We start from the raw sequence: 25984 nt of genomic DNA, 5'->3' as shown, positions 1-25984 counted from the left end.
ACAAGGGAGTAGGCAAAAGCAAGGTCGGACGTAGCAGAAGGTCGGGGCAGGCAGCAAGGATCGTAGTCAGGGGCAACGGCAGAAGGTCTGGAAACACAGGCAAGGAACACACAAGGAACGCTTTCACTGGCACTAAGGCAACAAGATCCGGCAAGGGAGTGCAGGGGAAGTGAGGTGATATAGGGAAGTGCACAGGTGAACACACTAATTGGAACCACTGCGCCAATCAGCGGCGCAGTGGCCCTTTAAATCGCAGAGACCCGGCGCGCGCGCGCCCTAGGGAGCGGGGCCGCGCGCGCCGGGACAGAACAGACGGAGAGCGAGTCAGGTAGGGGAGCCGGGGTGCGCATCGCGAGCGGGCGCTACCCGCATCGCGAATCGCATCCCGGCTGGCAGCGGAATCGCAGCGCCCCGGGTCAGAGGACGTGACCGGAGCGCTGCCGCGGGGAGAGTGAAGCGAGCGCTCCGGGGAGGAGCGGGGACCCGGAGCGCTCGGCGTAACAGTACCCCCCCCCTTGGGTCTCCCCCTCTTCTTAGAGCCTGAGAACCTGAGGAGCAGACTTTTGTCTAGGATGTTGTCCTCAGGTTCCCAGGATCTCTCTTCAGGACCACAACCCTCCCAGTCCACTAAAAAAAAATTTTTCCCTCTGACCTTTTTGGCAGCTAAAATTTCTTTGACCGAGAAGATGTCCGAGGAGCCGGAAACAGGAGAGGGAGGAACAGATTTGGGAGAAAAACGGTTGAGGATGAGTGGTTTGAGAAGAGAGACGTGAAAGGCATTAGGGATACGAAGAGAGGGAGGAAGAAGAAGTTTATAAGAGACAGGATTAATTTGACACAAAATTTTGAAAGGACCAAGATAGCGTGGTCCCAACTTGTAGCTAGGGACACGGAAGCGGACATATTTAGCGGAGAGCCATACCTTGTCTCCAGGGGAAAAAACGGGTGGAGCTCTTCTTTTCTTATCCGCGAACTTCTTCATGCGTGATGAAGCCTGTAAGAGAGAATTTTGGGTCTCTCTCCATATGATGGAAAGGTCACGAGAAATTTCATCCACAGCGGGCAGACCAGAGGGCAAGGGAGTAGGGAGGGGGGGAAGAGGGTGACGGCCGTACACCACGAAAAATGGGGATTTGGAGGAAGACTCAGAGACCCTGAAGTTATACGAGAATTCGGCCCATGGGAGGAGATCTGCCCAGTCATCCTGGCGGGAGGAAACAAAATGTCGCAAATAATCACCCAAGATCTGGTTAATCCTTTCTACTTGTCCATTGGACTGGGGATGATATGCAGAAGAAAAATTTAATTTAATCTTGAGTTGTTTACAGAGAGCCCTCCAGAATTTAGACACGAATTGGACGCCTCTATCCGAGACAATCTGCGTAGGCAACCCGTGAAGACGAAAAATGTGTACAAAAAATTGTTTAGCCAACTGAGGCGCAGAAGGAAGACCAGGAAGAGGGATGAAATGTGCCATTTTTGAGAATCGATCAACGACCACCCAAATAACAGTGTTGCCACGGGAAGGGGGTAAATCAGTAATAAAATCCATACCAATCAGAGACCAAGGCTGTTCGGGGACAGGCAGAGGATGAAGAAAACCAGCGGGCTTCTGGCGAGGAGTCTTATCCCGGGCACAGATAGTGCAGGCTCGCACAAAGTCCACAACATCCGTCTCCAGAGTCGGCCACCAATAGAAGCGGGAGATGAGTTGCATAGATTTCTTGATACCCGCATGACCTGCGAGATGGGAGGAGTGACCCCATTTGAGGATTCCGAGGCGTTGGCGAGGAGAAACAAAGGTCTTTCCTGGAGGAGTCTGCCTGATGGAGGCAGGAGAAGTGGAGATCAGGCAGTCAGGTGGAATGATGTGTTGCGGAGAGAGTTCAACTTCTGAGGCATCCGAGGAACGAGAGAGAGCATCGGCCCTAATGTTCTTATCGGCAGGACGAAAGTGAATCTCAAAATTAAATCGGGCAAAGAACAGAGACCACCGGGCCTGGCGAGGATTCAGCCGTTGGGCAGACTGGAGGTAGGAGAGGTTCTTGTGGTCGGTGTAGATAATAACAGGAGAACTAGATCCCTCCAGCAGATGCCTCCATTCCTCAAGTGCTAATTTAATGGCTAGAAGCTCTCGATCCCCGATGGAGTAGTTCCTCTCCGCTGGAGAGAAGGTCCTAGAGAAAAAACCACAAGTGACAGCATGCCCGGAAGAATTTTTTTGTAGAAGAACAGCTCCAGCTCCCACTGAGGAGGCATCAACCTCCAATAGGAAGGGTTTGGAAGGGTCAGGTCTGGAGAGGACGGGAGCCGAAGAAAAGGCAGACTTGAGTCGTTTAAAGGCGTCTTCTGCTTGAGGAGGCCAGGACTTGGGATCAGCATTTTTTTTGGTTAAAGCCACGATAGGAGCCACAATGGTAGAAAAATGTGGAATAAATTGCCTGTAATAATTGGCGAACCCCAAAAAGCGTTGGATAGCACGGAGTCCGGAGGGGCGTGGCCAATCTAAGACGGCAGAGAGTTTGTCTGGATCCATCTGTAGTCCCTGGCCAGAGACCAAATATCCTAGAAAAGGAAGAGATTGGCATTCAAACAGACATTTCTCAATTTTGGCATAGAGTTGGTTGTCACGAAGTCTCTGAAGAACCATACGGACATGCTGGCGGTGTTCTTCTAGATTGGCAGAAAAAATTAGGATATCGTCCAGATATACAACAACACAGGAGTATAACAGATCACGAAAAATTTCATTGACAAAGTCTTGGAAGACGGCAGGGGCGTTGCACAGTCCAAAGGGCATGACCAGATACTCAAAGTGTCCATCTCTGGTGTTAAATGCCGTTTTCCACTCGTCCCCCTCTCTGATGCGGATGAGGTTATAGGCGCCTCTTAAGTCCAATTTAGTGAAGATGTGGGCACCTTGGAGGCGATCAAAGAGTTCAGAGATGAGGGGTAAGGGGTAGCGGTTCTTAACCGTGATTTTATTAAGACCGCGGTAGTCAATGCAAGGACGTAGGGAGCCATCTTTTTTGGACACAAAGAAAAATCCGGCTCCGGCAGGAGAGGAGGATTTACGGATAAAGCCCTTTTTTAGATTCTCCTGGACGTATTCGGACATGGCAAGAGTCTCTGGGGCAGAGAGAGGATAAATTCTGCCCCGGGGTGGAGTAGTGCCCGGGAGGAGGTCGATAGGGCAATCATAAGGCCTGTGAGGAGGTAGAGTCTCAGCTTGTTTTTTGCAGAAAACATCCGCGAAGTCCATAGAGGCCTTAGGGAGACCGGTTACTGGAGGAACCACAGAGTTACGGCAAGGGTTACTGGGAACCGGTTTTAGACAGTTCTTGGAACAAGAGGACCCTCAACTCTTGATCTCCCCAGTGGACCAATCCAGGGTAGGGGAATGAAGTTGAAGCCAGGGAAGTCCAAGGAGAATTTCCGAGGTGCAATTGGGGAGGACCAAAAGTTCAATCCTCTCATGATGAGATCCGATGCTCATAAGAAGGGGCTCCGTGCGGAAACGTATGGAACAGTCCAATCTTTCATTATTTACACAATTGATGTAGAGGGGTCTGGCGAGACTGGTCACCGGGATGTTGAACCTGTTGACGAGAGAGGCCAAAATAAAATTTCCTGCAGATCCAGAGTCCAAGAAAGCCACTGTAGAGAAGGAGAAGGCAGAGGCAGACATCCGCACAGGCACAGTAAGACGTGGAGAAGCAGAGTAGACATCAAGGACTGTCTCACCTTTGTGCGGAGTCAGCGTACGTCTTTCCAGGCGGGGAGGACGGATAGGACAATCTCTCAGGAAGTGTTCGGTACTAGCACAGTACAGGCAGAGGTTCTCCATACGGCGTCGTGTCCTCTCTTGAGGTGTCAGGCGAGACCGGTCGACCTGCATAGCCTCCACGGCGGGAGGCACAGGAACAGATTGCAGGGGACCAGAGGAGAGAGGAGCCGAGGAGAAGAAACGCCTCGTGCGAACAGAGTCCATATCTTGGCGGAGTTCCTGACGCCTTTCGGAAAAACGCATGTCAATGCGAGTGGCTAGGTGAATAAGTTCATGTAGATTAGCAGGAATTTCTCGTGCGGCCAGAACATCTTTAATGTTGCTGGATAGGCCTTTTTTGAAGGTCGCGCAGAGGGCCTCATTATTCCAGGACAATTCTGAAGCAAGAGTACGGAATTGTACGGCATACTCGCCAACGGAAGAATTACCCTGGACCAGGTTCAACAGGGCAGTCTCAGCAGAAGAGGCTCGGGCAGGTTCCTCAAAGACACTTCGGATTTCCGAGAAGAAGGAGTGTACAGAGGCAGTGACGGGGTCATTGCGGTCCCAGAGCGGTGTGGCCCATGACAGGGCTTTTCCGGACAGAAGGCTGACTACGAAAGCCACCTTAGACCTTTCAGTGGGAAACAGGTCCGACATCATCTCCAGATGCAGGGAACATTGGGAAAGAAAGCCACGGCAAAACTTAGAGTCCCCATCAAATTTATCCGGCAAGGATAAGCGTATCCCAGGAGCGGCCACTCGCTGCGGAGGAGGTGCAGGAGCTGGCGGAGGAGATGACTGCTGAAGCTGTGGTAGTAACTGTTGTAGCATAACGGTCAGTTGAGACAGCTGTTGGCCTTGTTGCGCTATCTGTTGTGACTGCTGGGCGACCACCGTGGTGAGGTCAGCGACAACTGGCAGAGGAACTTCAGCGGGATCCATGGCCGGATCTACTGTCACGATGCCGACTGGCAGGTAGTGGATCCTCTGTGCCAGAGAGGGATTGGCGTGGACCGTGCTAGTGGACCGGTTCTAAGCCACTACTGGTTTTCACCAGAGCCCGCCGCAAAGCGGGATGGTCTTGCTGCGGCGGTAGTGACCAGGTCGTATCCACTAGCAACGGCTCACCTCTCTGGCTGCTGAAGATAGGCGCGGTACAAGGGAGTAGGCAAAAGCAAGGTCGGACGTAGCAGAAGGTCGGGGCAGGCAGCAAGGATCGTAGTCAGGGGCAACGGCAGAAGGTCTGGAAACACAGGCAAGGAACACACAAGGAACGCTTTCACTGGCACTAAGGCAACAAGATCCGGCAAGGGAGTGCAGGGGAAGTGAGGTGATATAGGGAAGTGCACAGGTGAACACACTAATTGGAACCACTGCGCCAATCAGCGGCGCAGTGGCCCTTTAAATCGCAGAGACCCGGCGCGCGCGCGCCCTAGGGAGCGGGGCCGCGCGCGCCGGGACAGAACAGACGGAGAGCGAGTCAGGTAGGGGAGCCGGGGTGCGCATCGCGAGCGGGCGCTACCCGCATCGCGAATCGCATCCCGGCTGGCAGCGGAATCGCAGCGCCCCGGGTCAGAGGACGTGACCGGAGCGCTGCCGCGGGGAGAGTGAAGCGAGCGCTCCGGGGAGGAGCGGGGACCCGGAGCGCTCGGCGTAACAATAGGTATAAGGCTATCCTTCATATAAGATAGAGATAGGTATAAGGCTATCCTTCATATAAGATAGGGATAGGTATAAGGCTATCCTTCATATAAGATAGGGATAGGCATAAGGCTATCCTTCATATAAGATAGGGATAGGTATAAGGCTATCCTTCATATAAGATAGGGATAGGTATAAGCCTATCCTTTATATAAGATAGAGATAGGCATAAGGCTATCCTTCATATAAGATAGAGATAGGCATAAGGCTATCCTTCATATAAGATAGGGATAGGTATGAGCCTATCCTTTATATAAGATAGAGACAGGGACTATTGATAGCATTGAGAATATTGAGCAGACTAGATGGGCTGAATGGTTCTTATCTCCCAACGCATTCTACCTTTCTATGTTTCCATCAACATAATACTCCATATACAGTCTTCATAACACTATTATATAGTGGAACAATACAGACCTTACAGAGAATGCCCATAAAGAGTCCCCATAAAACTGCCATATAATTCTCACATAAAATATCAGTTAAATTGTCAAGTAATATCACATACACCGCTATAGAATATTGGGAAATCTTATGGTTAATATTAATCTATTGTCAGGTTACTTATTGGAGTCCAGTCCAGCCCCCCCCCCCCCCCCCAATCAGCTATGCCCGATGTTCATTGTTTTACGTGGCAAGAGAATGACATGACTGTGAATGTTCTTAAGCAGTGATCAAATAGAAAATAAAACCATACACCATAGTGTAGCCCTGCGCTTATCTGTCCCTATCTTCTTGGACAATCCACCTTTAGGTCCTCCCCAACTGGGCAACGATCCCTACACTATAAAGAGAACTCAGACTAACCAGGTCAGAACTAGACAAACACATTAAAGGGGTACTCCGCCGCTAGACATTCGAAGGATAGGGGATAAGATGCCTGATTGCAGGGCTACCGCCGCTGGGGACCCCCGTGATCTCGGCTGCGGCACTCCAGACATTTGGTGCACAGAACAAACTTTGCTCCGTGCCTGATGACTGGCATTGCAAGGCGGAAGCTTGTGACGTCACGGCCATGCCTCTCAATGGAAATCTTTTGGAGGGGGCATGAAGGCCATCAAGCCCAGTCCCATAGACTTGCATTGGGGGGGCGTGTCCATGACGTCAAGAGCGGGGCATGACTGTGACATCACAAGCCTCCGGCGCTGCACCCAACGCTCTAAAAAAATGCAGGGTGCAGCAGGGAGATCGTGGGGGTCCCCAGAGGAAGGACCCCTGTGATCAGACATCTTATTCAATATCATTTGGATAGGGGATAAGATGTCTAGGGGTGGAGTACCCCTTTAATGGCAGAATCAGAGTCCAGAGAGAAAACCAACACCAAGTCAGGGGTCAGACCTTAAAAGGGGCATCGGAACCAAGTCAGAATCCAACACAGTACCAGAGAGTAAGTGGGGTCAGAACAGGAGGTCTCATCAGGTCCAGGTAGAGGTCAGGGATCCAGGAAGCAAACAACATGGATAGGTGTAGCCAGTACCCACCTATTTAAATTTGGTGCTGTCCGGCAGCATGGAATGCCGGCACCATGCTGGGAGTTGTAGTTTTGCAACAGCTGGAGGTACACTGGTTGGGAAACACAGGTAGAAATGTTTCACACCATTCCTCCAAAAAAAAAAAAAAAAAAAAAAATTGAAGGTTGCCTAATGACATTTCCTCCATTTCTTATACACGAGCCTCAATGAGTGCAACATAGAGAACAATGAACAGATTTTTGCACCACTTCTATTACCATAATGCACAACCTCGTTGTTTCCATCCAGCAGTTCTCATTATATTCAGCTCCTGCTCAATGATTACTTTTTTTTAACTTTTTTCTCTCCGGAAACTCAAACGGTTCCTCACACATTTCTTCTGTGTAACTTTTTCTATTATAACCTAATAAGACCATCTGCTCTCGGCTGTTTTAGCAGCGTATCCATCTGTTTAAGAGCACTGTTTTCCCTAACACCAAGTGCTGTGTGTAATAAATGTTACTTAAAAATACTGTCTGGAAACATAGTACACATGGTAAAGTTCACGGCTACCGCATGGCACAGCGCTTCGTCAACGTGTGACGCTAAGATAAAGAGTCAGAGGGGTTATTCGCTGACAGACTGTAATGTTCTACAATGAAGCTAAACAAAGAGTCACCGGAGAGATTTACCGATACTGTTGCAAGGGACAAAAATGGAGCAGTCAGTTGCCAACCAGTTACATGGCTGCGATTATTCATGGCAAACCAATTTTTCAATCGGTTATTTTCCTTGCATCAGTTTTGATAAGTCCCCTCTAATGTGTATAAGAAATTATTCCCCGACACTTCTGCCCATAAAAAAAAAAAACACTGGCCAATAACCTAATCTTTCAAAAGAAAATGTCTTCATTGATGGAAAAGTAAACTCGGCTACAAGGGTTAGACGAAAGGCATTCATACACTTCGATGATGGGTACGATTTTGACTAATTTTAAGCTTCTATAGTTCTGTTATAATGCAAACATCAGTTTTTATCCCTGATTATGTCAGGACGCACCTGAGGAAACACAGAGTTGGACACAGAGACTATGGTTATGTAAGAACCCGAAGGGTTAATCTGCACTGAGGTCTTTTGTTATTCTGGTTACTGTGGAAATGCCCTGTTCTCTGATGGTACTGTGTCCTGTGCTGTGGAAACACCCTGTTCTCAGACCTCATTGGCTTTTCACCTGTTCTGGCTCCGATATTAGCTGGCAGTCTACTCTCACACCTTGTCTGCGAAAGAGCTCCCACTCCTAGCTAGCGTTTGAACTGTATCTTGTATTTCTGGCACATTTGTCCCATTGACTCCGCACTCTGACTCCTCTCCTGTTTCTGCGATTTGGCATATCTGTTATACCTTGGTACTGACTCTGCTTTTGGACTGTGGCTTATTGTGTGTGTATGTTTAGTTATTATTTATGTTAGTGTATGTGTTTACATACAGTGTCCACACCTCTGTCTGTATTATAGTTTATTTTGTTGACGTTTGACTCCCTGCACTTATTCACGCAGGTACCGTCCCCGTGGTTCTGGACCCGTACCTAGGGCGGGTACGCAAGTAGGCAGCGCAAGTGGAAGCTAGTAAGTTTAGGGCTTCACTCTTCCCTGCCCAAATGTGACAGGTGATTGATATGTTTTTCTCCAAGAGATTGCATCTGTGAGTGCAATAAAAATTACTATGTGGAGTTATTATACTATACCATGCAAGGCTGTTGTCATGTCCGGGTAGGGAGCAGTGCAACTTGGATCTAGCCCCAACCACTGTCCCTATCTATCCAGAAGATTTTCCCAAATGGTGGCCCTTAACTGGGCAACGGTCCCTATGCTGTCTAAGTGAAGGGGCGTCAAGATGAGTCGAACTGTCCAGGTCAATAACACATGGGTATAAGCGGTATAGAATCAGCAAACAAACATTAAAGGACAGGAAATGGGTCAAACCTAGACACTGCACAGTACAATATCAGCATACCAGAGTATAATCAGGGAACAGGCAAAAGGTGAGATGACAAGAGGTTAAAACAGATCAGAAACACAGGGTATATATCACAGGAATAGGGAACACTGGGGACTTGAAAAGCTTCTATTACGGGCAATAGATTTAATAGCTGCATAGTTTAAAATCCCTGCGGCCAGAAGGTGTGAGCACCAGCACCGCAGATGATTGGGCCCATGCTCTCACCTCCTGATATACCGACTAGTAAAGGCTTCCATAGGGTGACAATAAGAAATCTTGCCTACACCAGTATATATATATATATATATATATATATATATATATATATATTTACTGTTGTGTTTAGTGTTCAGCAATGTGTGGCAGTCCCATAGCCATGCTCAACCATCACACCACATACTCCAGGACAATGGTCCCTTGTTCTCACGATCAGTGGCGGTTCTAGAGGTCAGATCAGGTCAGACCACCCTCACCAGATACCTCTTGTGGATAGCTGATAAATAAAATTTTGGGATAAACCCTGTAAATACAGGGATGAGGTTAGATCGAGTCTAGCCAAGAAACACATCTTTTTACAAATCTTTGACGACTTTTCGTGTTTCTCTTGAAATTGCCTTTTAACACTCCTCAAACTTTTGGTTTTTAGTCATAATTTTTTTATTACTGTCTCCTACTTTGAAAGGGTTTATCATGTTCTTATACAATGGGGTACGTTCCGCATTCTCCTAAAATAGATATGGGGATAATGGAATAATTTACCAGGCAGATTTGTTTGATCAGGTTTCTTTATCTGATATTACATTATGCTGAGTATGACTAATAAGCAATAACATAGGGTCCTTAGTATGGGCAAAACCACTTTTCTGTCCCTGCACACAACAGATATCAATGGCTCATACACAAAGAGAACGGTAAAGAGAAAAACATTTCTAATTATGATGGTTTTAATTAGAGCGGCTGCCCTAGATCCTCGAGCGGCAGGTGAACCTCTACATGTCCTCAACATATTAAAGAAATGCTATTATACGTTAGAAACAAGCGGTTATGTTAGTGCAAAATAGCCTATACCGCATAACCTAGATTTACCAGTTATACAGTGATGCCCTGGGTTTTACCCCTTAAAGGGGTACTCCACCCCTAGACATCTTATACTCTATCCAAAGGATAGGGTATAAGATGTCTGATTACGGGGTCCTGCCGCTGGGGACCCCCGCGATCTCCGTTCAGCACTCGCCATTCTAAACAGTATGTTTAGAATGCTGGGTTGCCATCGTGGCGGTTGTGACATCACAACACGCCCTCCCATAGGCCTCCCATAGACATGAAAGGAGGAGGTGTCACAACCCCCCCCCCCCCCGTCACTGCAATCCAGCATTTTAAACACACTTTTTAGAACGCCGGCTGCTGCACGCGGATTGCGGGGGTTCTCAGCAGAGGGCCCCTACGATCAGATATCTTATCCCCTATCCTTTAGTGTACCCATTTAATTACGCAGGCAATTTTTGTTTTTACATTTAAATTATTATTTTTTTGAACCAATTTTACTGTGTAATGGCACTTACTGTAAAATATACTTCAAAAACAAAACAAAATTATTTGTGGAAATTGAAACTGAAAGAAAAAATGCAATTTAGCAAATTTGGGTAGGTTGCTTTTTTTACCCCGTTCACTGTACAGACAAACTGACATTTTATCTTGATTCTTTAGGTCAGTACGATTACAATGATACCCAAGTAGTACAGTATTTGTTTTAGGATTTATTAGTTTAAAAAAAATGTAAACTTTTTCTTTTGATTTAGTTTTTTTGGGATTTATTAGTTTTGAAAAATGTCAACTTTAAATGATTATGCTGAACTTTTTCATTGCTCTTTAAACTGTTTTTGTGAGATGTGACCAAAAAATTCTGAAATGTAATTCTTTTTTTTTTGGGGGGGGGGGGGCTAATGCTGTTCACCGTGTAGGATAAGTAATATTATCTTTTAGCAATTTGGACAATTCCACACATGGCAATACAAAAAACGATTCTGATTAAAATTTTATTATGGGGAGGGGTATATCCTTAAAAAAAAAAATTCTTACTTTTTAATTTTAACACGGCTGCCCAGGCATGCTGGGGGTTGTAGTTTTGCAACAGCCGGAGGTCGACAGTTTAGCTGCAATTTCAGGTTTTAAATTTTTTTCTTTTACATTTATTTGGATCAATAGAGAGTAAAGAAAATGTATGTAATGTTAACCTTATACAAACAATAGGGGGCAGTTCTGTATTTTGAAAATTTCATTTTGACAGTTAAGTTCTAAACTATCAGGAGCAAAATAACTGTCCCCGGTAAGCCGACCAATGACGGCTGTGTCAGCACTCGAATAGTTACTGTCCAATTGAGTTAGCCGTGCCTCGTGGGTATCAGTGCGCTCAGCTGGTAATACCTGGCAGCAACAAAATGAACAGATGGGAAGCCAAGTGGACTATGTAAGTGACTCCAGATAAAATCAACACGAAACACCCAAACTGCAGCAAATTCTTCTTCAGTGTGGGGAAAAAAATGTCCTCTGTTTAGACATGAGATAAAACAAAACAGGCGATATAAAGAGGAATGAGGGTGGCTGTGGGACAACATACAACCGTTATATCAATTATAATTTATATCAAAAGATCAATTCTCATACATTTGCAATCTAAACGAAGATAAAGACTTGTCCAGAGGGTAGCAATATATTATTTATATTCTTGTATATAGGAGGCAGTATTATAGCAGTTATATTCTTGTATATAGGGAGCAGTATTATAGTAGTTATATTCTTATATATAGGAGCAGCATTATAGTAGTTATATTCTTGTATATAGGAGCAGTACTATAGTAGTTATATTCTTGTATATAGGAGGCAGTATTACAGTAGTTATATTCTTGTATATAGGAGCAGTATTATAGTAGTTATATTCTTGTATATAGGAGCAGTATTATAGTAGTTATATTCTTGTATATAGGAGCAGTATTATAGTAGTTATATTCTTGTATATAGGAGCAGTATTATAGTAGTTATATTCTTGTATATAGGAGCAGTATTATAGTAGTTATATTCTTGTATATAGGAGCAGTATTATAGTAGTTATATTCTTGTATATAGGAGCAGTATTATAGTAGTTATATTCTTGTATATAGGAGCAGTATTATAGTAGTTATATTCTTGTATATAGGAGCAGTATTATAGTAGTTATATTCTTGTATATAGGAGCAGTACTATAGTAGTTATATTCTTGTATATAGGAGGCAGTATTACAGTAGTTATATTCTTGTATATAGGAGCAGTATTATAGTAGTTATATTCTTGTATATAGGAGCAGTATTATAGTAGTTATATTCTTGTATATAGGAGCAGTATTATAGTAGTTATATTCTTGTATATAGGTGCAGTATTATAGTAGTTATATTCTTGTATATAGGAGCAGTATTATAGTAGTTATATTCTTGTATATAGGAGCAGTATTATAGTAGTTATATTCTGGTATATAGGAGCAGTATTATAGTAGTTATATTCTTGTATATAGGAGCAGTATTATAGTAGTTATATTCTTGTATATAGGAGCAGTATTATAGTAGTTATATTCTTGTATATAGGAGCAGTATTATAGTAGTTATATTCTTGTATATAGGAGCAGTATTTTAGTAGTTATATTCTTGTATATAGGAGCAGTATTATAGTAGTTATATTCTTGTATATAGGAGCAGTATTATAGTAGTTATATTCTTGTATATAGGAGCAGTATTATAGTAGTTATATTCTTGTATATAGGAGCAGTATTATAACAGTTATGCTACTGCAGGGATAATGTATTAATAGGAGTGCAAAGTGAAATTGGAGCAAGGCCTCTGAGAACTGACAGATGGATGACTGGATCGGTTACTATGGGGAACTGTCCACCTCTTCCTTGCACCTCTTTTGATACATCTCCCGCACTGTTTAATACTGCCAGAAATGTATTTGTTTATCATATAAAGCAGCTCGATCAATGATTTCAGCATTAGACGGGAGGCAATTGTAAGTCTAAACTTTCTTTCCTTTTTAAATGAAACAAAAATTGATTTCTTTTATATCCTTTTGAATCACGGCCTCGGAGCAGTTTCTTTTTAGTTGTGGGTTCTCACGTTTAGTTTGGATGTATGCTGGGAAGAGCTCTTATAAATCAGCCCTGGAGAGCTTTTTTTTATAGGATAAAATGGAATTGCTGCACAATAGATAACTTTGGAGTAGGTCGAGGTATATCTGTGTCCGTATATCTCAAGATGTACTCAGCTGTGACATCACAGCAGCTAAATACAGCGTCCTTGATGTAGCTCCACACAAAAAGGTTGCAGTGTTTTCAGCACAACATTGGGAATTCTGCGGAATGCTTTTCTCTGGCGCTCCCGATCCAATGTTTTCCGGTAGAGTTTTCTTCAGGCATGGGCGAACATTCAAATAGAAATGTGGAGGTTAATATCGTGCTAATAGACTACATGTGGCAGATCTTCCCCTATCTGTGGCCTAAGCCTTTCCTATAGCATGTCAAGTAGGACTTACACTTAGGCAAGTCTGAACTGTGACCCTAATACAAACATCTGAAGGACTATAGGACCCAAAGACAAGACCAAGACTGAGTAGTACTCAACTAAAAAGCAAACGCAACAAGATTAAGCTAGAGGAAACAACAGAAACTTTAAGATACACCAACTGGAACCATACAAGGATGAATAATCACCAAAAAATGTAAAACCCGTAGATCAACTAATATTGTGATCTACCACGCAAAACTGCAACAAGGCTGTACGATCGTTTTGCCCACACTGAGCTTCGTCAGGGGGCGTGTCCCCTGACGAAGCTCAGTGTGAGCGAAACGATCGTAGGGGTCACAAGCCTCTGTGGATGATAAATAACACATGGCTCTTTACTTTTTAAGATGTTGTTTATGCTGTATACAGAGTGTCATACTTGCCTTTATCTATATGGACGGTCACTTTTTTTCTGTACTGTTACCAACCCTCTGCTCCTGCACAGTCTATACTTTTTGAGGTGTTGACTTAGTCCACCATTTTCATGGGATTATGTACATCCATTTTGGCGTTTTTTTTTTGTGTGTGGGGAGGGCGGGTGCTCATCATTTTTTATTTGTTTGTTAACATTTTCAATAAAGAACTATGCACCAAAAAAAAAAAAATGTAAAATATGTTTGGCATTGCAATTTTTTGGGTGACTACAAAAGAATGAAACAAGAACTCTTTCTCCAAAGAGCCTAGAGCCAAGCAGCATGATCAGCTGAATCTGACTAATCTCTCAGCTGTAAGACAGTATCATAACACATACCCTAAACAAACTAAAAGACGGAAGAAAAGAAAATAGAAGGATTATACAGGATATTTGTAACAGTACTGCAGTACCATTGAATTAAATAGAAGGACTAAGGCTGGGGCTAGAATACTAAAGTACAAAAGGATTCTCTGGAGGGTTCTGGCTCTGACCGGAAAATTGGCCCAAAAGATCCAGCAAAAGTCAACTTTAGTTGGAGGTGACTTCGGAGTCAAACACTGACCACTAGGGTCTATTTCTTATGGGATGATTTTGTAATCTATTCTATTCCATCGATGGTACATCTGGTGTGTAAAACGATAACAACCAGGATCACAACGCATGATTTATACATGTTCTAAATAGAAGGTGCTCCCTCAGAATAATCCAAAAACCTCAAGTTGACCTTGAACCTTTTAACATAACCCGAAGTGTTCCAGTACCTTCACCCTAACAGTTGATGGTGGTCTACTCTCATAAACCATTGATGGTCGTCTGACTCAATGATATGCCAAAATATGTATAGATAAGACTTTCTTTAGACTCATTTTTCCGGATATTCATGGATTCCATTGCTAAGATGGTCCTTTAAACTTCCCTTCCAAACCTCCCAAATGATGCTGCTAGCAGAATTCCGCAAGCGGAAATTTAGAAGTGTGAATGGGAGTGCAGAATCCCATAGAAGTCAATGGGCTTTAATTTGAGGCGGAATTCTGCTGTGTGAATAGACCCTTACTCAGGCCTGGTGCAAGGATTTTTGACACCCTAGGCAAAAGCTCATTTTGCCGCCCCTTGATACCGCTCAGTGGCACCGCCCTTTGAAACGCCTCACCTTACTAGTGAGGTGACACATTGTAACAACCTCCTCCTCATGTAATCTCCTTACTACTGGGGTGAAACACTGTAACAAACCCTCTCCTTATGTAATCTCCTTACTACTGGGGAGACACAATGTAACAAACCCCCTCCTTATGTAATCTCCTTACTACTGGGGTGACACACTGTACCAAACCTTCCCCTCATGTTATCACTTTACTACTGGGGTGACACACCGTAACAACCTCCTCCTCAGGCAATTTCTTTACTACTGGGGTGACACACTGTAACAAACCTCCTCCTCATGTAATTACCTTACTACTGGGGTAACAACCTCCTCCTCATGTAATCTTCTTACTACTGGGTTGACACACTGTAACAAACCTTCTCCTCATGTAATCTTCTTACTACTGGGGTGACACACTGTAACAACCTCCTCCTCATTTAATCTCCTTAATACTGGGGTGACACACTGTAACAAACCTCCTCCTTATGTAATCTCCTTACTACAGGGGTGACACACTGTAACAAACCTCCTCCTCATGTAATTACCTTACTACTGGGGTAACAACCTCCTCCTCATGTAATCTCCTTACTACTGGGGTGACACACTGTAACAAACCTCCTCCTCATATAATCTCCTTACTACTGGGGTGACACACTGTAACAAACCCCCTACTCATGTAATCCTCTTACTACCGGATAGACACACTGTAACAACCCCCTACTCGTGTAATCTTCTTACTACTGGGGTGACACACTGTAACAAACGTCCTGCTCATGTAATCACCTTTCTCCTGGGTTTATACATTGTAACAAAACTTCTTCTCATGTTATCAATCAGGGGTTTTGGTGGGGTTTTGCTGCATGGGTGGGTGCTTGGCTGCTGGCTATTGGCTAACTTTATTGCTGTGGGCAGAGTGGCGCCCCTATTGAGAGTGCGCTCTAGGTGGCTGTCTATTTTGCCTACAGGCAAAGCCAGCCCTGCCCTTACTCTCTCCTTCTTAAGTTACAATGGTAGGGACATCCTAAGGGTCTATTGCTCAGAAGTTAAATCTTCTCTTCAATTTTATTTGCATAATACTCCATCACCATTTGAAAAGGTAAAACATAAAAAATTCAGGAACACATTAAGGCATGAAATGTGAATATTATAAAGGCACTATTAAAATGTTAATTCATGGCGTGAGGCACTCTTTAGCAATACAAAGTATTTTTGGTTTACTGGTCCCAGGAGCTTACAGTTTAGACGTCGGTGGTTACATTGTGAATGTGTTTAGTTTGCCTTTACACTCACAGAGTACAGTAACTCCCAACTGAGATGTGATCATCAGTTAAACAGTGGAAAAATAACAAAATCCCGAATACTGCTCAGAAGCTGAAGCTTGGCCCACATGAAAAGATTCTCAAGCATGTTCTCCCGTTCCTCTGGGTTTATATATTATGAAGAGAAAAAAATTACTGTATTTCAAGATTTCTTCAAAGATAGAAGGACTGAATAGCAATAAATGACTTTTTGTGTCTCTGAAGTGATGTGTGGCTGCTGGTGAATTGCCAGAAATCCTCAAACCCCATGAATTAAGAAAAAAGTTACAAAGAAAATGAAAGTACAGTAAAAATTCAGCAGCAAAAGCTGAGGGTGCAAAAGATAAAAATCTTTTCAGTACTGTCTAAGAAAAAAAGGAAGTGAAGTATAGAATGTAACTACTATCATACTGCCACCTTTTTTCTAGAATATAACTACTATAATACCTCCCCAATGTACAGAAATATAGCAACTATAATACTGTCCCCTATGTACAAGAATATAACTACTATAATACTGCCTCCTATACACAAGAATATAACTACTATAATACTGCCTCCTATATACAAGAATATAACTACTATAATACTGCTCCTATATACAAGAATATAACTACTATAATACTGCCCCCTATGTACAAGAATATAACTACTATAATACTGTCCCCTATGTTCAGGAATATAACTACTATAATACTGCTCCTATATACAAGAATATAACTACTATAATACTGCTCCTATGTCCAAGAATATAACTACTATAATACTGCCTCCTATATACAAGAATATAACTACTATAATACTACCAGCTATATACAAGAATATAACTACTATAATACTGCCTCCTATATACAAGAATATACCTACTATAATACTGCTCCTATAAACAAGAATATAACTACTATAATACTGCTCCTATATACAAGAATACAACTACTATAATACTGTCCCCTATGTTCAGGAATATAACTACTATAATACTGCTCCTATATACAAGAATATAACTACTATAATACTGCTCCTATGTCCAAGAATATAACTACTATAATACTGTCTCCTATATACAAGAATATAACTACTATAATACTGCCTCCTATATACAAGAATATAACTACTATAATACTGCTCCTATATACAAGAATATTACAACTATAAACTTCCCCACCCCCTCGGCCCAACCCTATATAAGTAGTAGTTAGCTACACATGGGTCATTTCTTTCCTAGCAGCCTCCCAGTCTGACTAGGAGAGCATGGTAAGTGAGCTATTACACCTTGTTCACACTGGTTTGGTGCTGTGCGGCATCCGTTGCTGCCGTGGCGCCGTGTCTGCGGGGAGGTGCGACCCATAGACTGGTTTGAGTGGCATTGGGGCCCCTCTGCCAGTGGGTCGTTTCCCCCCCCCCCCCCCCCCCCGTGGGCACTGGTGTCGTGGCGGTGGTGGTCGCCGCCCAGTGCTACGCCATTTTATGCTAGGGACATTAGGGACCCACTCTAAATAGGTGGCCTTGATGTGGCGAGTGGGCTTGTACTTTTTGATCAAAAATGTATACTAACAACCTGTTAGTTTTTGATATTATGCTGAGAAGCAATTAGATCATTATACAAGATTGTAGATGTGCACCATGTCTGTTTTTCTACCCGAATTCATAACTACTATAATACTGCTCCTTTATACAAGAATATACCTACTATAATACTGCCTCCTATATACAAGAATATAACTACTATAATACTGCTCCTATATACAAGAATATAACTACTATAATACTGCTCCTATATACAAGAATATAACTACTATAATACTGCTCCTTTATACAAGAATATACCTACTATAATACTGCCTCCTATATACAAGAATATAACTACTATAATACTGCTCCTATATACAAGAATATAACTACTATAATACTGCTCCTATATACAAGAATATAACTACTATAATACTGCTCCTATATACAAGAATATAACTACTATAATACTGCTCCTATATACAAGAATATAACTACTATAATACTGCTCCTATATACAAGAATTTAACTACTATAATACTGCCTCCTATATACAAGAATATAACTACTATAATACTGCTCCTATATACAAGAATATAACTACTATAATACTGCCTCCTATATACAAAAATATAACTACTATAATACTGCTCCTATATACAAGAATATAACTACTATAATACTGCTCCTATATACAAGAATATAACTACTATAATACTGCTCCTATATACATTAAATAATTATGAACCTGAATAAATTTGTTTAATTGTCCTTTATTTGTTCTGTAAGACGTCTTGTTTTATATGAAACCATCCGATCATTTGCTAGAACTCGGTGTTCATCACCTATTCCTGATGTGATCTGTAAACATCTATAACAATTAATTGTTGGGATTGATCATTCTCCTCGCCTTTCTTCATCAGGCGTCCACCAGAGATTTCAGTCTGCAGGAGTCCTTCGAGCAGAGATGAGCGGAGATATTGGAAATGTGATAACGATTTCATTACTTCACTATTAAAAGCCATGTACAGAGACCGAGACCCTGCGGGCGGAGGGGGGAACAGAGCAAATCCAGGCAATATGGAGACTATTTTTATCATCCCAGGTTCAATATGGTGAGAGTCTATTAGAGGATAAATAACGCTTCATTAACCTTCATTCATTAGTGCTGATGTTAACATGTGGACTGCCATGTTGGATGATAATTTATACAAGGCCGAGTCAGTGAGAAACTAAAAATTATAAAAAGAAAATAAAAAATTGAATAATTCCAATTATAAAGTATTATTTAAAAAATGACCCCAGGGATGATCACTCCAATTTAAAAGGAGTTATCCACCATAAAATGATTTTAGTACTTACCTGCAAGACAGTAATGAACATGCTTAGGAAGAATCCCTGCTTGTCTTGTGGTTAAATGTTGTGAGTCCACCATAATGCTTCTGTTCTCTTTTTGTAACAATGGTTATTTCCTTTTTCAGTTCCCTCCCTTCAACTACCAGTCCCAGGATCCCTTATTTGTAAGGGTGAGTTTACTTTTCTCCCTCCCACACATCAGCCACCCAACCCATTGAAGCACACCTGAGACAAATCCCTGCAGCCCTGTGGGGAATGATCTCCTTACCACCCAGCGGTCGCTCCACCCATTGAAGCACAGACAGGTTTTCAACTCCTGACTAGTGATGTAATGTCTCGGGCCGCACTGCAACCTTTGAAAACCCTAGACAACACTAATTTTGTATGCTGCTAAAAATAAACATCGGGGCAAAGATCACATAAGGATTGCAAGACCTGCCATCACACAAAGGTACAGACACTATATTATGAACTACAACCCTTGTAGCACAAATAAAAATGGAATACCCATTTAAATAGAAAAATAGAAATTCCCATAATGCATTATTTTTGAAGGTTATATCTTTGGCCTGGAAAGGGCTTAGGCTAGGTTCACATCACGATTTAACTATCCGATTATTAGACCATAAAATCGGACAAAATCGTATTGCAAAAAAATCGTATACAATCGTATGTAAAAATTTCTTTGCCATACGATTTTAAAATCTTATCCAAAAATCGTACAGATGATAATTCCATTTTGATTTTCAATATAAATCTGATCCTGTTTTTAAAATGAATATGTATGCCAACGGCAAAAAAGTATTACATATTTGAAGTGTATGTGTTTTGAAGTCTACTGCGAATGCTTACAAAAAAATCATATGCGTTTAATCTGATAGAATCGCACAGTCACACGATTCCATGCGATTTACATAGACATCAATAATAAAGAAATTGGACACGATTTCAATTCGATTTTGAATCTGGAGGAAAAATCGTGGTCAACCACGATTTTATCTCTGATCTTAAATCGAGCAAAATCGGATGCGGATCAAAACTGATGCATTTGTTATATATCATTAATAAATGGAAGTCCATGGATACCACTTGGCATGTAGATTTGTACGATTTCAAAGTTAAAAATTGTGAGAAGAAGTAGGATGGTGAAATCGTGATGTGAATGCACCCTAAGTTATCACCTGACTGTGTGCATTTACCAACATTAGCAAAGTGAAAAACAATTTTTTGTCTCACTCACTGGTGTTTGGCTTATTTGCAAATGATGCGGTTGAGTATGAGAGGACGGGTTTGAAATGTGACACCATGCACCACAGTTGCACTAAAATTTTGGTAAAAAGTACCAGAAAGTGGTATAATCAAGGTCTAAAGATTACACTGGTTGCTCCAAAAATGGCTTTTATGCAATCCCTACTCCATAATGTCACCCAAATATTTCTAACATGACCCTCAAACCAAGGGCCGAACACTCCAAATAACTGTTGGCTGAATGCTCACTTAGTTGACAGCTATCTTTCTCAACTCCCCCACGTGTATGTTTAGATCAGCAGAGAAGTGGCATAGAAGTAAGGGGGTCCCATAGCAAATATTAAAATGGGCCTCCTATTATGGCATCTGATTTTTCCTACCAGGACATAAGGGTCTGTTATTTTTTACCCTTTCCTCCCATGACCCATTGATCTTTACCCCCTCCATTAATATGGTGACAATGCAGTTACCTAGAGAAAGGAGTTATGCACAGTTTCTTACCAATGGAAAAAGGAATGGGATCAACCAGGACGAGGCCCTCTCTCTTCAAGGGCCTCATGGCAGCTACATGGTCTGGCACAATGGAACATACGCCGTTTGTCAAGTGTGTGCGTGAATGGCCATTGGTATGAGCCATTCCCAGGCAGCTACCATTGGTGGCTTGCCAGGCTGTCCACATATACATTAGATCCCATATCTGTGTACAAAAGTGTACACATGGTTTAAGCCTTTGGGGAAGAAGTAAAAGAGGTTGTGGAGGGGGGGGGGGTGACATGAAGAAGAGTTTGGGAGAGGGGGAAAAGAAGAGGTTGGGGAGGGGTAGAGAAGAAGAAGAGGTTGGGCAGGGGGAGAAGAAGAAAAGATTAGGGAGGGGAAGGGGTAGCAGAAGAGGTTTTGCATGGGTGAGAAGAAGAAGAGGTTGGGGGAGAAGAAGAGAACTGGCAGAGGGAGAAGAGGAAGAGGTTGGGGATGGGGGGGAAGAAGAAGTTGGGGGGAGAAGAGAAAAAGGTTGGGGAGGGGAAGGGGTAGTAAAAAAAGGTTGAGGAGGGGGGAGAAGAAGTAAATGTTGGAGGGGAGGAGAAGAAGAAGAGGTTGAGTGGGGGGGGGGGAGAAGACGTTGTAGTTTTGCAACAGCTGGCACCCTGGTTGGGAAACACTGATCTTATTGGTATTGTTATTGTTCTTTAAAACATTTTTTTCTAGGTTTTATAGCTCAACTTCATTCTAGGCATGGTGGTTCACCCATTTGACCTTCTGATAAAGATTATTTTTGAAAAAATAAAGGCCCAATCTGAATCCAAACAGGTTAATATTAGAATATATACAGTATGTAAAGGGCACACATTTCAAGTTCAGCATACAAAATACGGTATCGAGCTGCTGAACAGATTATCTGTGCTGTGCATTAATCTCAAAAACACATATTGGGTTGACTGTGCGTACTCCCGATTCCCAACGCTTCCTCTCTCCGCCGCCAAAAGCTCAATCCCTGTATTAAACGGCTGCATAACAAATCTGATTCCCCACGCGCTAAACAGACAAGATACATAACTCTTGTTTGCTCGACACTAAGTCCTGGTAGTCTGACTTGCAAGATGTCAAACGCTTCTTCTCTGTGTTCCGATTGGATTCTCTTTGAACATATGCCCTTTCAAGTGAAATTAATCAATCTCTTTATCACTCCGGCAGCATCTGGAGCCGTAATCATTACCCAACTGCTGAGAAAGGAATGAAACCGCTAATCGCCCTGGGAGACAGGCTTACCGCTCCGAGGGAAAAAAGTTTTTGTGAAGTTCTAATTTGGAGAATTATTCTTTCGAGTTTTCTGTTCAGGATTCCACATCCACTAGGAGGTTCTCACTATAGCAACCGCTCTCCGCAGGATGGAAATAAACAATCTGAAGACCAAGAGACCAGCATTTTTTTTCATTATTCTTGTGTATTATATTTCCCGCTGCTTCTAAGTCACCCAGACGGTACCAGCACTGTGTGTTTTTGAGTCTCGCAGACGGTAAGAAAACTATAAAAAGATTTCAAAATATTTATATGTGAAGATATGTTTACAACTTAAGACAGTCCAAGATGACATAATTGGTTGGAAAAAAAATTATGATTTGGCCACTTGAAATCGTTGGTAAATTACGGACATTTTGTTCCTGTTAAAGTCTTAAGGGCCTAGATACTGTGAAAGGCCAGCCAAAAGTACATACCTGCTGGTGTTGTAGACAAATACTGTTTAAGCATACTGGAGCGCATTTTACTCCCCTCATAAGTGCCTACCACATACGTACATCTAAGTGGGAAATCATTTTGTTCCTGTTAAAGTCTCAAGGGCCTAGATACTGTGAAAGGTCAGTGAAAAAAAGACACCTGCTGGTGTTGAAGACAAATACTGTTTGAAGCGTACTGGAGCACATTGTACACCCTTCACAAGTGCATACCACATATGTACATCTAAGTGGTGTACCATTTTGTTCCAGTTAAAGTCTTAAGGGCCTAGATACTGTAAAAGGCCAGCAAAAAGTACACATCTGCTCGTGTTGTAGACAAATACTGTTTTAAGCATAGTGGAGCGTATTGTACTCTCCTCATATACATAATAAGTATGTCAGGCAGAGAAGTGTTAGGACATGCACAGAGGAGTGGCAGTGGCCTAATTTCATCAGGCAGAGGTTGCAGCAGACTAGGGGCGAGTGGCAGCAGGAGTTGGCACAGTTGGCATGGCCCGGGAGCAGTCCCTGTCCTCTCATTGCCTCTGTCCTATGCTGTTCCCTCCCCCACAGAAGTATCTTGTGCTGTGGGTTCAGCTCAACTATTCAGTGAAGATGATCTACTAGAGGACAGTGAGCAGCTACTGCCCAGCCAAGAAGTGGAGGAGACATCCGCTGCTTTCTCTGCTAGGCGGGCAAGTAGTGATGAGGAGAGTGGCGTGGGAGGTGGTGTTGCGAGCGTTCAGGCTTCTGAAGCAGACACTGTTGAGGAACCTGAGGAGGACATCAGTGATGTGCAGATACAACTCAATGATGATAAAGCTGATCGCACTTTGGAGCCAGGTGCGGAAGGGGCTTCATCATCATCAGGAGAAGAGGGTTTCAGGTTGCTCGTGAGGCTGCAGCTGAGCCAGCAAGGTGGTAGCATGGTTGGCAGTCATCATGGTGGCAGAAGTGGAAAGTCTGTTGCTAAATGTGCCCGGGGGAGACCACCTGCTTCGCGGCAGCCTACATTCCCGGGAGGTAGTGGAACAGGGGTTCCTGGAGTCGGCAGCAATAGCAGTCAATCAGTGTGGACTGTTGGTAGGAAAATCAGCTACTCGGCAGTGTGGCAGTTTTTCATCAAGCATCTGGAGGAGGTTAACATGGCCACATGAAAGATGTGTCGGCAGAAAGTGAAGCGTGGCCAGGGTCCCAATGTTGAAACCACGGCCCTGCGTCAACATATGCAGCATCACCAAAAAGCGGCCTGGGAGAACTGTGACTCCGATGTGGTGGTCCAGCCTGCTGCATCACCCAGAGCCGCGTCACTCCCTGTTTCAGCCAGCCAAGGCTCCACCACCTCAGCCGAAGGGAGCTGTGTGTCATACCCTACTTCTGTCACTCCAGATGCTCCTGCTGCTCCTACTTCGAGTCATTCCGCCAGCAATCCATTGGCGAAGCCATGGCCAAGAGACATCAGTATGCACCCATTCATCCAACGGCACAGAAGCTGAATGTGCTCCTGCCCAAGTTGCTGGTGCTGCAGTCCCTCCCTTTTCAAGTGGTGGACTCTGAACCTTTCAGAGAACTGATGGCTTGTGGTAGAGAGTCCCAAGCCATCATTTCTTTGCAAATGGCACGATGCATGCTCAGTTGCTTGCGTAGTGACCGCTGAATTGTCACCATTCGGCAGCGGGATGACTTCTGGCACTCCACCTTATTGGACCCTCCCTACCGGCACAAAATGGGGGCCTTTTTTACACCCACTGAGAGGGAGGACAAACTGATCTACTACAGAGAGATCCTAAGTAGTCAGTGCCTATCTGCACCATGTCCATCCTCTCGTAGGTCTAACTCGGGGGGCCCTCTGCACTCACCTTCCACTGCCATGGCTGCTGGGAAGGGGTGGCAAGAGCAGTACCAGCTCATCAGCTGCAGCCTGAGTCTACAGTCGCTGATGAGTAGCTTTCTTCACCCGCATAGTGAAGCAACTCATCAGCAGCAGCTAGATCTGGAGCAGGACCTGAACCAGCAGGTGGTGGCATACCTTGACTTCACTATGCAACACACCTTGAAGATCCACTGGATTTCTGGGCAGCCAAACTTGATTTGTGGCTGCAACTAGCAGAGTTTGCCCTGGAAAAGCTGTCCTGCACGACCAGTAGTGAACCATCAGAGAGGGAGTTTAGTGCGGCGGAGGCCATAGTCACCCCATGGAGAACTCGTCTGTTCACGAAAAATGTGGAGAGACTGACCTTTGTAAAGATGAGTCAGGCATGGATCAGCCAGGATTTCCACCCACCAATGCCAGATGCCTCAGAGTAGATTGACCATGGTGGCACACAAACACTTCACAAATATGGATAGTGCAAAACATATTTAAGGTGCTGCTCCCCAGTTACAGAAATTCCTCTGCATCAGACCACAAGTTAGTATTGAGGATATGCATTAGCTAAAACTTAACTTTTCTTAGGATAAAATATATGGACCCCAATTTTTTTTTTACATCTAAGAAAAGGAAAGGTGCGCAAAAAAAACACCATGTGCCACCTACACCACCAAGTATTGATGTGATGCAAAGACCTCTAAAAGGTGGAAGGGAACAATGTATGGTCCATTGTAACCGGTGGGGGTAAAAGCTTCCCCTGACACACTGCGATGTGCGAGTTGCCATGCGCTTGTGCAGTATACTCGCACATTGTTTCAGTGTGTTTGTTTGTAGCGGTGCATTGCCGCTCCGAGCAGGCACCTATAAAGGCAGCATACAGCTGTCCTTCAGCGGCGGATCTGGGATCTGTTCATGTGAACGTACCTTTAAGCTGCTAATACCCTTATTCCTTAGGTCTTTTTATATGTCAATCCAATTTCCTTCAGTTCTGTCACAAACATTGACTGTTTTTTAATTTGTTTTGGTGCACATTTTCCAATTCTCTCCACTTCTACCTGCTTGACATCTTCCTTGGTCTACCAGTATGTTTTCCTTTTTTAACTTTCTCATTTTCTTTATACTTGCACCACATTTTACACACAGCTGACTGGGAACAAATACAAAATTCTGCCACATTCCGTGTAGCATTTCTATCTTGAAACAATTTTATAATCCTTTATACTGTTACAAATGGCAGCTTTCTTGTTAGAACCATGTGTTCTTTCAATTAGCCAAGTTCACAGCTCGGTAAGGTTAAGGAATGCTTTGCCTTCCCTCCATCGCCGGGTCCCTGCTGCTCGGCACTAGTTTCAGCCTTGACACAAGGGACTACTCAGTCAATCACTTCCTGGTGTCAAGACCAAGACCAGGAAGTCCTGAGCAATGGGACCAC

The 25984-nt window shown here is 43.4% G+C and overlaps 1 protein-coding gene and 1 long non-coding RNA gene across 8 annotated transcripts in view; one reads left to right on the top strand and one right to left on the bottom strand.

The window, feature by feature from the left end:
• THSD7B (thrombospondin type 1 domain containing 7B) overlaps positions 1–25984 on the bottom strand; it is a 567277-nt gene that overhangs the window by 403982 nt on the left and 137311 nt on the right. The gene's annotated exons all lie outside the window — the stretch shown is intronic.
• Positions 18797–22367, top strand: LOC130284904 (uncharacterized). The gene is made up of 3 exons (XR_008847185.1): positions 18797–18983; positions 19350–19394; positions 22162–22367. It is a non-coding gene; the product is annotated as an uncharacterized LOC130284904 (long non-coding RNA).

This window comes from Hyla sarda, chromosome 8 (assembly GCF_029499605.1).
Source record: "Hyla sarda isolate aHylSar1 chromosome 8, aHylSar1.hap1, whole genome shotgun sequence".
Taxonomy (NCBI): Eukaryota; Metazoa; Chordata; class Amphibia; order Anura; family Hylidae; genus Hyla; species Hyla sarda.
This window is presented reverse-complemented; position numbering and strand designations above follow the sequence as displayed.